This window comes from Staurois parvus, unplaced genomic scaffold (assembly GCF_062004578.1).
Source record: "Staurois parvus isolate SC_StPar_1 unplaced genomic scaffold, SC_StPar_1.0 ptg002543l, whole genome shotgun sequence".
Taxonomy (NCBI): Eukaryota; Metazoa; Chordata; class Amphibia; order Anura; family Ranidae; genus Staurois; species Staurois parvus.
Window position 1 is genome coordinate 12,501 of NW_028320339.1, and position 11,683 is coordinate 24,183.

Here is an 11,683-nt window from a genome sequence, read left to right on the forward strand (position 1 = left end):
TTTTTAATAACGACTCACAATGTATTCTGATTAATTAGGGGGCGGAGCACTGAGCGCCATACCGCCATTCACCTGTGGGGGCGCTCCGCGGAAGCAGCTTCTAATACTCAGCATGATCCCCGGAAGCATGAAAACCTCAGCCTGGGGTGCGTTCTTCTCCTGCATGTGGGTGGGCAGGCAGCCGTCACACAGCAGAAGAAGCACACTATTGATGATCTCCATCTCTCGTATCCTTGTGATTTGAACCCAGGGGCGGACTAACGACTCATGGGGCCCCCGGGCAATAGGGGATCATGGGGCCCCTGTGTCCTTGCCCAAACTCAAAAAAGCCTATGAAAAAGGTACCAGGGGCATCTCATGGGGCCCCCTCCTTCCCCCGGGTCCTCGAGCAGTGCCCGAGTTTCCAAATGGTCAGTCCGCCCCTGTTTGAACCCCTTCCCGCCCCCGCCATCCCTTTAAACAGTTCAGAACACCCGGGGCTGGGAAGGATCAGTGGTCATGTGACCAGAGATTTTTTTTTCCCTGTTCAAAATGTATGTAATGGCAAGTGGTGCTGAAGGGTCCAATGATCCCGACTGCTGGGGGATCTATCGTTGCTGATGGGGATTTAATCTTGAGGGAGGGTTCTATTGTTGAGGGAGGGGTCTATTGTTGCATGGTGTGGGAAGTCTTATGTTGCTCAGGGGGTCGGTTATTGCTGGGGGGATCTATGGTTGTGGGAGGAGCCTATTATTGCATGGTATGGGAAGTCTTATGTGTCTCAGGGGGTCGGTTATTACTGGGGGGATCTATGGTTGTGGGAGGGGTCTATTGGTACGGGTGTGGGAAGTCTTATGTTGCTCAGGGGGTCGGTTATTGCTGGGGGGATCTATGGTTGTGGGAGGGGTCTATTGTTGCATGGTGTGGGAGGTCTTATGTTGCTCAGGGGGTTGGTTATTGGTGGGGGGATCTATGGTTGTGGGAGGGGTCTATTGGTACTGGTTGCTGGAGGATTTATTAATGCAGTGGGAGGAATCTATTGTTGAGGGAGGGGTCTATTTTTGCTTGGGGGAAGAAGTGTTATGTTGCTGGGGGGGGTTATTTTTTCGGCCCCCGTACTGGAAAGTTTGGCCCCCCCTGGCCTAGAAGATACTAGAAAAGGGGCGGAGTTCTCCACCTACTGGCTGGAATGGAGAACACAGAACAATGCGATCCATCTGCAGGAAGTCTGCTATTGGAGGGTGTAATGAAATCTGTCCAATCAGACGACACATCCCCTTCATTGGTTGTGGTTTGTATTTGATCCCACCAGTAATATATCCTCGACACTGGATTTGTATCGGCCTTTTCCCCCGGGGGACTCCGATCACCTAGGAGGGGAGGCAGCCATGTTGGATATTGCGTTGGCCGGGAATTGAACCCGAGTCAGCTGCTGGGAAAGCAGCCATGCTAACCACTACACCACCAACGCGAGGTTCCATGTCTTCTGATGGCGAAGGTCTCCTCCGTGCCTCCGACCCACCAATCCCAACCCTTCTCTCCATTGTATATACAGATATGATGGGGGGGTGACACCCCAATATAGAGAGAACATTGTATATACAGATATGGGGGAGGGGTGACACCCCAATATAGAGAGAACATTGTATATACAGATATGATGGGGGAGGGGGGACACCCCAATATAGAGAGAACATTGTATATACAGATATGATGGGGGGGGGGGGTGACACCCCAATATAGAGAGAACATTGTATATACAGATATGATGGGGGGGTGACACCCCAATATAGAGAGAACATTGTATATACAGATATGATGGGGGGAGGGGGGACACCCCAATATAGAGAGAACATTGTATATACAGATATGATGGGGGGGGGGTGACACCCCAATATAGAGAGAACATTGTATATACAGATATGATGGGGGAGGGGTGACACCCCAATATAGAGAGAACATTGTAAATACAGATATGATGGGGGAGGGGGGACACCCCAATATAGAGAGAACATTGTATATACAGATATGGGGGGGGTGACACCCCAATATAGAGAGAACATTGTATATACAGATATGATGGGGGGAGGGGTGACACCCCAATATAGAGAGAACATTGTATATACAGATATGATGGGGGAGGGGTGACACCCCAATATAGAGAGAACATTGTATATACAGATATGATGGGGGAGGGGTGACACCCCAATATAGAGAGAACATTGTAAATACAGATATGATGGGGGAGGGGGGACACCCCAATATAGAGAGAACATTGTATATACAGATATGGGGGGGGTGACACCCCAATATAGAGAGAACATTGTATATACAGATATGATGGGGGAGGGGGGACACCCCAATATAGAGAGAACATTGTATATACAGATATGTTGGGGGAGGGGTGACACCCCAATATAAAGAGAACATTGTATATACAGATATGATGGGGGGAGGGGTGACACCCCAATATAGAGAGAACATTGTATATACAGATATGATGGGGGGGGTGACACCCCAATATAGAGAGAACATTATATATACAGATATGATGGGGGAGGGGTGACACCCCAATATAGAGAGAACATTGTATATACAGATATGATGGGGGGGGGGGTGACACCCCAATATAGAGAGAACGTCTCTTTGGTGCCTCTTCAGACATCTCCATAGAGGACGTCACTGGCAGGAAGGGTTCTCATTGGCCCCAGCAGAAAAGGCCTCAAGCTGGAAAGACTCCTCCCACTTCGGAAGCCAATCAGAATTTCTTTCTTTTCTCCCAAGCTTCATCCTCCAAGACCAGACCTAAGCCAGGGGCCCAGTTCAGTCACAATCCTGGGGCCCCTAATCCCCAAACCTTCAGACAAGTCCTTTAAACCTCCTGAAGGGAAGCCCCTATTTCCTAAAGTGGGGGGACGTCTGTTGGCCTTTGGGGTCACCTGGTCAGCAGACATCTCAGAAGCTCAGGTAAGAGACGTGGTGTCCAGGGGCTACAGACTAGAGGTCATCTCCCTGCCCCCACCCCGCTTCGTGTTGTCCAACCTGCCGGTGTCCCCGCAGGGACTAGCGGTCCTCCATGCTGCTCCTGCAGATCTGCTGACCCAAGGAGATCTCCCCATTGGACCAACAGCAGAATAGTTCCCGGTTTTTACTCCAACCGTTTCCTTGTTCTAAAGCCTCAAGGAGGACATAGGCTGCATTCACTGGGGGGATTAGGGGGCATACAGGGGATTCCTGGGGCTGGGATCACTGTGAACAGTGGGGGATGGGAAGTCTGTACAAAGCAATGACAGGCTGAGCCGCGACCATTCCCATGTATCCGCACATCCATCGGTCATCTGTGGTCAGGGAAGGATGAGCGATCCTGGCCCTAACCGTAGATGACCGATGGATGTGCGGATACATGGGAATGGTCGCGGCTCCTGTCAGCCTGTCATTGCTTTGTACAGACTTCCCATCCCCCACTGTTCACAGTGATCCCATCTGCAGGAATCCCCTGTATGCCCCTAATCCCCCCAGTGAATGCAGCCTATGTCCTCCTTGAGCTCGGGTTCACACCAATGAGGTGCGGGAAACGCTGCGAATCCTGTACGTTTCCCGCACCGCATTGCAATCGCATCACGTTCATGCGATCTGGTGCTGGAGTCAGTAATAAATTATTGACACCCGAAACAGATGGCAAGACGCGATGTGATTGCCAGAAATCACATGACATGGGTGAGAAGACCCATACCATGTGATTCAGGTGCGGATCTAAAGACAGTCCTGCACCTTTGTGGTGCGGATGCGATGTGATTTGAGCCATAGGAAGTGTATGGCCCAAATCGCAGCGCACAGACATGTGCATGGAATGCGCAGAGGAATGCGGTGTGATTCCTGTGCAGACTCCATGCAGTGTCCCGCACCACATAGTGTGAACCGGCTGGGAGGCTTTAGAACAGGGAAAAGGTTGGAGTAAGGCCCCGGTCACAGGGGGCGTACTAATCCGTACAGCCGTGGGGGGCCGTGTTTACTTGGGGGATGTACCGGTGTTCATGCATCCCTGTGCAGGCAGGTTCATTGATGTCAGTTGGGATGCAGCGGCTGCATGGATACAGACACTGCTCCCAATGTAACATCTGTGCGGGTGAACAGCTGTGAACACAGATAGTGTGCGTTCAGGGCCATGCATCCATACGGATGTCAGATTGGGATCAGCATCTGTGTCCATGTTACCACTACGTCCCAACTGACATCAATGGAACTGCCTGCACAGGGATGCATGAACACCGGGACATCCCCTGCAAATAAACACGGCCCCCCCCGGCGGTACAGATTGGTATGTCCCCTGTGAATGTGGCCTAAAAACCGGGAACTATTCTGCTGTTGGTCCAATGGGGAGATCTCCTTGGGTCAGCAGATCTGCAGGAGCAGCATGGAGGACCGCTAGTCCCTGCGGGGACACCGGCAGGTTGGACAACACGAAGCGGGGTGGGGGCAGGGAGATGAACTCTAGTCTGTAGCCCCTGGACACCACGTCTCTTACCTGAGCTTCTGAGATGTCTGCTGACCAGGTGACCCCAAAGGCCAACAGACGTCCCCCCACTTTAGAAAGTAGGGAAATCCCTTCAGGAGGTTTAATAGGACTAGTCTGCAGGTTTGGGGATTAGGGGCCCCAGGATTGTGACTGAACTGGGCCCCTGGCTTAGGTCTGGTCTTGGAGGATGAAGCTTGGGAGAAAAGAAAGGAACTCTGATTGGCTTCAGAAGTGGGAGGAGTCTTTCCAGCTTGAGGCCTTTTCTGCTGGGACCAATGAGAACCCTTCCTGCCAGTGACGTCCTTTATGGAGATGTCTGAAGAGGCACCAAAGAGACGGTCACCATCAACATGGCGCCCCGAATGCAGTGTGATGTTGCTGCAATTGTCGCATGGCAAGACGCATGAGAATTGCGGGATGACGTGTGTGTTACATCGCACCTGGCTGAAGGCACCAAAGAGACGTCCACCATCAGAAGACATATATACAATGTTCTCTCTATATTGGGGTGTCCCCCCCCCCCCATCATATCTGTATATACAATGTTCTCTCTATATTGGGGTGTCACCCCTCCCCCATCATATCTGTATATACAATGTTCTCTCTATATTGGGGTGTCCCCCCTCCCCCATCATATCTGTATATACAATGTTCTCTCTATATTGGGGTGTCCCCCCCATCATATCTGTATATACAATGTTCTCTCTATATTGGGGTGTCCCCCCTCCCCCCCATCATATCTGTATATACAATGTTCTCTCTATATTGGGGTGTCACCCCTCCCCCATCATCTCTGTATATACAATGTTCTCTCTATATTGGGGTGTCACCCCTCCCCCATCATATCTGTATATACAATGTTCTCTCTATATTGGGGTGTCACCCCCCCATCATATCTGTATATACAATGTTCTCTCTATAGTGGGGTGTCACCCCTCCCCCATCATATCTGTATATACAATGTTCTCTCTATATTGGGGTGTCACCCCTCCCCCATCATATCTGTATATACAATGTTCTCTCTATATTGGGGTGTCACCCCTCCCCCATCATATCTATATATACAATGTTCTCTCTATATTGGGGTGTCTCCCCTCCCCCATCATATCTGTGTATACAATGTTCTCTCTATATTGGGGTGTCACCCCTCCCCCATCATATCTGTATATACAATGTTCTCTCTATATTGGGGTGTCACCCCTCCCCCATCATATCTGTATATACAATGTTCTCTCTATATTGGGGTGTCCCCCCCTTCATATCTGTATATACAATGTTCTCTCTATATTGGGGTGTCTCCCCTCCCCCATCATATCTGTGTATACAATGTTCTCTCTATATTGGGGTGTCACCCCTCCCCCATATCTGTATATACAATGTTCTCTCTATATTGGGGTGTCTCCCCTCCCCCATCATATCTGTATATACAATGTTCTCTCTATATTGGGGTGTCACCCCTCCCCCATCATATCTGTGTATACAATGTTTTCTCTATATTGGGGTGTCACCCCTCCCCCATATCTGTATATACAATGTTCTCTCTATATTGGGGTGTCACCCCTCCCCCATCATATCTGTGTATCTAATGTTCTCTCTGAGTCTTCTGGCCGGCCTCTTCGGTTGGCCCGCGCTTCTTCTTTAGCCGCAATACATTCTATAGGTGTCAGACACCACCTGACGGTATCTCTAGCGGCCCACAGTGCGGGGTTCCTCAGCACGCGGGGTCTAAGTCCCAATCTGCTTATGCACCAGGGCCCCTGATGGTGGGGATGGACTTGGAGCAGACCGAGACCAGGGCGCGACCCCTGAGTATGTCCAGCAGTGGTAGAGAGTACCGTCAGAGGTGTTGCGGGAAATAGAGCCTGACGAGAAGAGGCTGGTAGGCCTTGCAGCAGGGACTGATCCTTGCGGGATGGATGGATGGACAGTCAGCGTGACGTAAGTCGTAGTCAGGCAGGCCGGGTCAGCAACGTGCGGGCAGCGAGGTACCGGAGGAGCAGGCAGGAGAGTGGTCAGGGTCACGAGCCGGGTTCAGCAACGTGCGGGCAGCGAGGTACCGGAGGAGCAGGCAGGAGAGTGGTCAGGGTCACGAGCCGGGTTCAGCAACGTGCGGGCAGCGAGGTACCGGAGGAGCAGGCAGAGAATTGTCAGGGTCACGAGCCGGGTTCAGCAACGTGCGGGCAGCGAGGTACCGGATGAGCAGGCAGAGAATGGTCAGGGTCACGAGCCGGGTTCAGCAACGTGCGGGCAGCGAGGTACCGGAGGAGCAGGCAGAGAATGGTCAGGGTCACGAGCCGGGTTCAGCAACGTGCGGGCAGCGAGGTACCAGAGGAGCAGGCAGGAGAGTGGTCAGGGTCACGAGCCGGGTTCAGCAACGTGCGGGCAGCGAGGTACCAGAGGAGCAGGCAGAGAATGGTCAGGGTCACAAGCCGGGTTCAGCAACGTGCGGGCAGCGAGGTACCAGAGGAGCAGGCAGAGAATGGTCAGGGTCACAAGCCGGGTTCAGCAACGTGCGGGCAGCGAGGTACCGGAGGAGCAGGCAGAGAATGGTCAGGGTCACGAGCCGGGTTCAGCAACGTGCGGGCAGCGAGGTACCAGAGGAGCAGGCAGGAGAGTGAACAGGTCAAGCCAGGGGTCAAGCAGGAGACAACCAGCAGGGTCAGGATCAAGCAGAGGTCGGCAACAGGAAACTTCACAAACCAGATGACAGGAACAGGATAATAAGACATACCTCCTGTCCTGTTTAAATAGCGCGCCCTGCGCTGTCATTGGTGCCGCCACGATCGCCCAGGGCCCACTGGCTAGAGCGTGTCGGTGTTCTGTGCATGCGCCACCCGGCGTATCGCGGCAGAACACCCGACCCCTGACAATAGGTGAATACGGCTGCGATATTTAGGAGGTGACACAGTCGAAGATGAAACAGTCTGCTGGACATATAATTGGATGTCTCCCGCACAAGATGACGGCGACCTGGTATGAGGTGGGATTGTTGAGATTTTTCACCTTAGGTCGCTTGTGCTTCTTCTTTCGCTGGAATAAATTGCGTGGATTAAAGCGGGTGCCATCACTAGGAGATGCACCGCTGGGATGGCCAGTCGGTTGGTCAGTCCCAGAACTAATGTCATCGCTTGGTGGTTGGATGATGTCACTGATTGATGACATGGTAGAATATCTCTTAGGAATGATGTCATGCGTTGATGGGACGGCATCATCACCCTGTGGAATGACATCACTCGTTGATGGGACGGTATCATCAACCTGTAGAATGACATCACTCAGTAATGGGACGGTATCATCGTCCTGTGGAATGACGTCACTCATTGATGAGAACATTTTGCCATAACTGAACTCTGTGGTTGTCCAGCGCCTCTTCATTGCCCGGCATAAATCCCGTAGGATAAAACGGGCGGTATCGCTAGGAATTTCACCTCTGGATTGGACACTGGGATGGGCAGTCATGGTTGTCCATTCTCGCCTATTGCCAGAACTCGATCGTAGGATCATGTCTTTTGTTGGAAAGACGCCAGAAGTCGTTGATGGTAAAGTGTTATCTAATGCTGGAAAGAGTAAACCTCTTGTTGATGTGCTGGAAGGATGAACACGGATGGGATCCCTGGGAGGTGCGACGCTGGGAATGGGAAAGTCAGAATCTCCCGTAGCTCTGTCCGCATATTCATCTTTTGGTGGTATGTGGTCACTCTCTGGTAGATTGAGCTTGCGGTGCCTGAACTCCTTGGTTGGCCTGCGCCTCCCCATTGGCCGGCATAGATCCCGTAGGTGAGCACGGATGTCATCCCTGGGAGGTGGGACGCTGGGAATGGGAAGGTCAGTCTCTTCCATAGCACTGTCCACACTTTCACTTGTTGATGGGAAGATGTTAATGTTCCTGAGCCGCTTGTTTCGCTCGCTCCTCCTCATTTCCCGGAGTAAATCCGTTATGTGAGCACGGACGTCATTGCTAGGAGGTGTGAGGATGGGAGTACGAAAGTCAGCCTGGTCCATAGTGATGTCTGTTGTTAGATCGATGTCAATCGTCGGTGGGTTGATGTTGCTTTTCGTTGGTTGGATCCATTGGTGAAATGGCTTGAAATATTTTAGGAACATTACCAGCAGCAAGATGATAAGTCCCAACAAGCATTCTGATTGGTGCTCAGCAACAGTATTTATAAGCATGGGTAGCACTGTGTTCCCTAAGGCCGCCCACCCATTGGACCAGACTGACTGGAGCCCAGCAAACATCCATTGGTAGCAGTCAGTGGCATTTATAAGCATGGGTGGGGCTGTGTTCCCTAAGGCCGCCCACCCATTGGACCAGACTGACTGGAGCCCAGCAAACATCCATTGGTAGCAGTCAGTGGCATTTATAAGCATGGGTGGGATTGTGTTCCCTAAGGCCGCCCACCCATTGGACCAGACTGACTGGAGCCCAGCAACCATCCATTGGTAGCAGTCAGTGGCATTTATAAGCATGGGTGGGATTGTGTTCCCTAAGGCTGCCCACCCATTGGACCAGACTGACTGGAGCTCAGCAACCATCCATTGGTAGCAGTCAGTGGCATTTATAAGCATGGGTGGGGCTGTGTTCTCTGAGGTTGGCCCCTCGCTGTACCAGACATCGAGTAGTTGATAAAAGAATTCAATCAGCTCCAGGAACATCAAATATTGTGCTAATATTGTGGCCAGATGATTCCTGCGCAGGATGTACCTCAGAATGAGAACACTTATCAGGACTGTCCCCTTATACCAGAATGGAATGGTGGCCAGTAGTGAAAACCAACTGATGGGTCCTGGGGACTCATTTTCCAATTCTCTGACCTTTTCCTGCTCCAGTTCTTCCATCATCTTCATGGTCCTCCCCTCCTCCATGCGTATATCTGGGGAGTCTTTGATGAAATATCGGTGTTCCTCCATCTTCATGCTCCCCCCCTCCATGCGGATATCTGGGGAGTCTTTGATGAAATTTCTTTGTTCCTCCATAATCTTCATATCATTGTCCTTGTCCATGCCGGTCTTTGTGGAGTCTTTGATGTCCTTCCTGTGTACTCCCCAAGGGAGCAACAGGATAACAATCGCGGCAAAGATTCTGCACATTTTTGTTTGTTTTTTTTAGAAAAAAAACAGGAGCTCTGTAAGGAAGCAGCTGTCTCTGGTGAGAGAAAACAGCAACTGAGGACTCACAGTGAGGGAGGTCATGTGACCACAGTGAGGGGGGCGGGGTTTATGTGTGACCAATCAGCAGCCTCTGTTCAGCCTGCTTTACTCTGATTGGCTCATCTGGGATCCAGTCTGTTTACAGTGCAAAGTCACAGTGAGGGGGGCGGGGTTTATGTGTGACCAATCAGCAGCCTCTGTTCAGCCTGCTTTACTCTGATTGGCTCATGTGGGATCCAGCTCAGGTGGCTTTGGATTGGATGTTGGGATGTAGAGCAGATCTGGATTGGATCCTATTATATAACATTGATACCATTTCCCTGTATTTATAATATAGACGCCTCTGTTTATATTCATACAATGTTATTATAATGTCATTTTATTTATTTTACTGTATTAATAGGATTGTAATGATTGATATGAATTGTAATATAAACAATAATGGGTGTAATATTAATAATCCCAATAATTATAATACAATAAAGCTGTTCTGTGTATTTGGATGACAGAAATCTCCTGGCCATTCTCTGTGCTGACATTTCCCTGATGTAATGCACACAGGAGCCGCTAGAGGGCAGCAACACTCAGCTCCTCCTGTAGTGTCCCATCACCATAGATTTCCTCCTGGAAGACCCATCACCATGGAGACCAGGCAGGAAGTGATCGGTGTTTTCATGGTGTCTGGAGGGGAAGTTGGGGAAGCTGCGCCCCGGGGTGGCCGGGAAGGGGAAGTGCTGGGGGAAGGGAGACACTGGGGGAAGGGAGACACTGGGGGGGGGGAAGGGAGACACTGGGGGGGGGGGGGGTCAGCCCCCATTATTATTATGGGTAATAAGATGTGTAATCATATATAATGTTATAGTGATACATCGTCATAACTCCTCTGATAGTCACACTTATTGTTATCATTAACCATCATTTCTATACCCCCCCCCATCATCACTATACCCCCCCATCATCGCTATACCCCCCCCATCATCACTATACCCCCCCATCATCGCTATACCCCCCCCATCATCACTATACCCCCCCATCATCATCGCTATACCCCCCCCATCATCGCTATACCCCCCCCATCATCGCTATACCCCCCCCATCATCGCTATACCCCCCCATCATCACTATATCCCCCCCATCATCGCTATACCCCCCCCATCATCACTATACCCCCCCATCACCGCTATACCCCCCCATCATCGCTATACCCCCCATCATCGCTATACCCCCCATCATCGCTGTACACCCCCCCCCCCCCCACCATCATCGCTGTACACCCCCCACCATCATCACTGTACACCCCCCCCCCCATGTTTGGGACCCCCTGTATGACCTTTACCGGGGTAATCAGGACGGATGGCGGATGCAATGCTTTACAAGCTGCTAATAAAACAATTATAAATACACATTTTTTTTACCTGCAAAACACGGCATTTATTTATTTATTTCATTGTTTTTTAAGGTGAACTTCTATTGTTGGAGAATATTTCTCTGGCTGTCAGTTTGCATTTGTATCTTCTATGCTGGGAAAAGGTTTCTTTGAGTTGTGATGATTTGGTTTGTGATTCTGATGGGTCACCATTGTGAACTAACCATCCGTTTTACTCTTCTAGAAGATCAGGAAATATTCCCGGACACATTCCTTGCTGACTCCCCAACATTAATAAAAGGGGGTGTTCAGAAGAGGGCGACAGACCCCAGTGTAGCCGAAGGGATGATGGCGTGCCCCCTGTCTTCTCTGACAGCCAATGGTGAGTTCACATGGGGAATGCCCTTCATCACTGAGCTGACAACACTGTCTCTGCTGCACTGAAATCCCAAGCAGTGTTGTCAGCCCCGGCCAGTTCTTCTCTGTATTACTAATAGCGTGTTAGGAGGCCTGGATCCCAAATGGGGAAACAGATTTGATGAAGAGAGGCAGCTCTGTAATGTGGGGTATCCCTGAGGGGCCCCAGAAAAGTGTCCAAGGATGAGAGTGCCCCCGGATAGTGTACGTCCAGTAAATGTTTATCAAATGTTACTTCAACTTTAAAGGATAAA

General features: G+C 50.8%; 1 long non-coding RNA gene across 1 annotated transcript in view; it reads left to right on the forward strand.

The window, feature by feature from the left end:
• The window catches only part of LOC149430664 (uncharacterized), a 22,565-nt gene extending 11,192 nt beyond the window's left edge, over positions 1-11,373 (forward strand). Inside the window, exon 3 of the long non-coding RNA XR_016309478.1 lies at positions 11,257-11,373. This is a non-coding gene — a long non-coding RNA (uncharacterized LOC149430664). The remainder of the gene's footprint in view (positions 1-11,256) is intronic.
• The last annotated feature ends 310 nt before the right edge of the window (positions 11,374-11,683 follow it).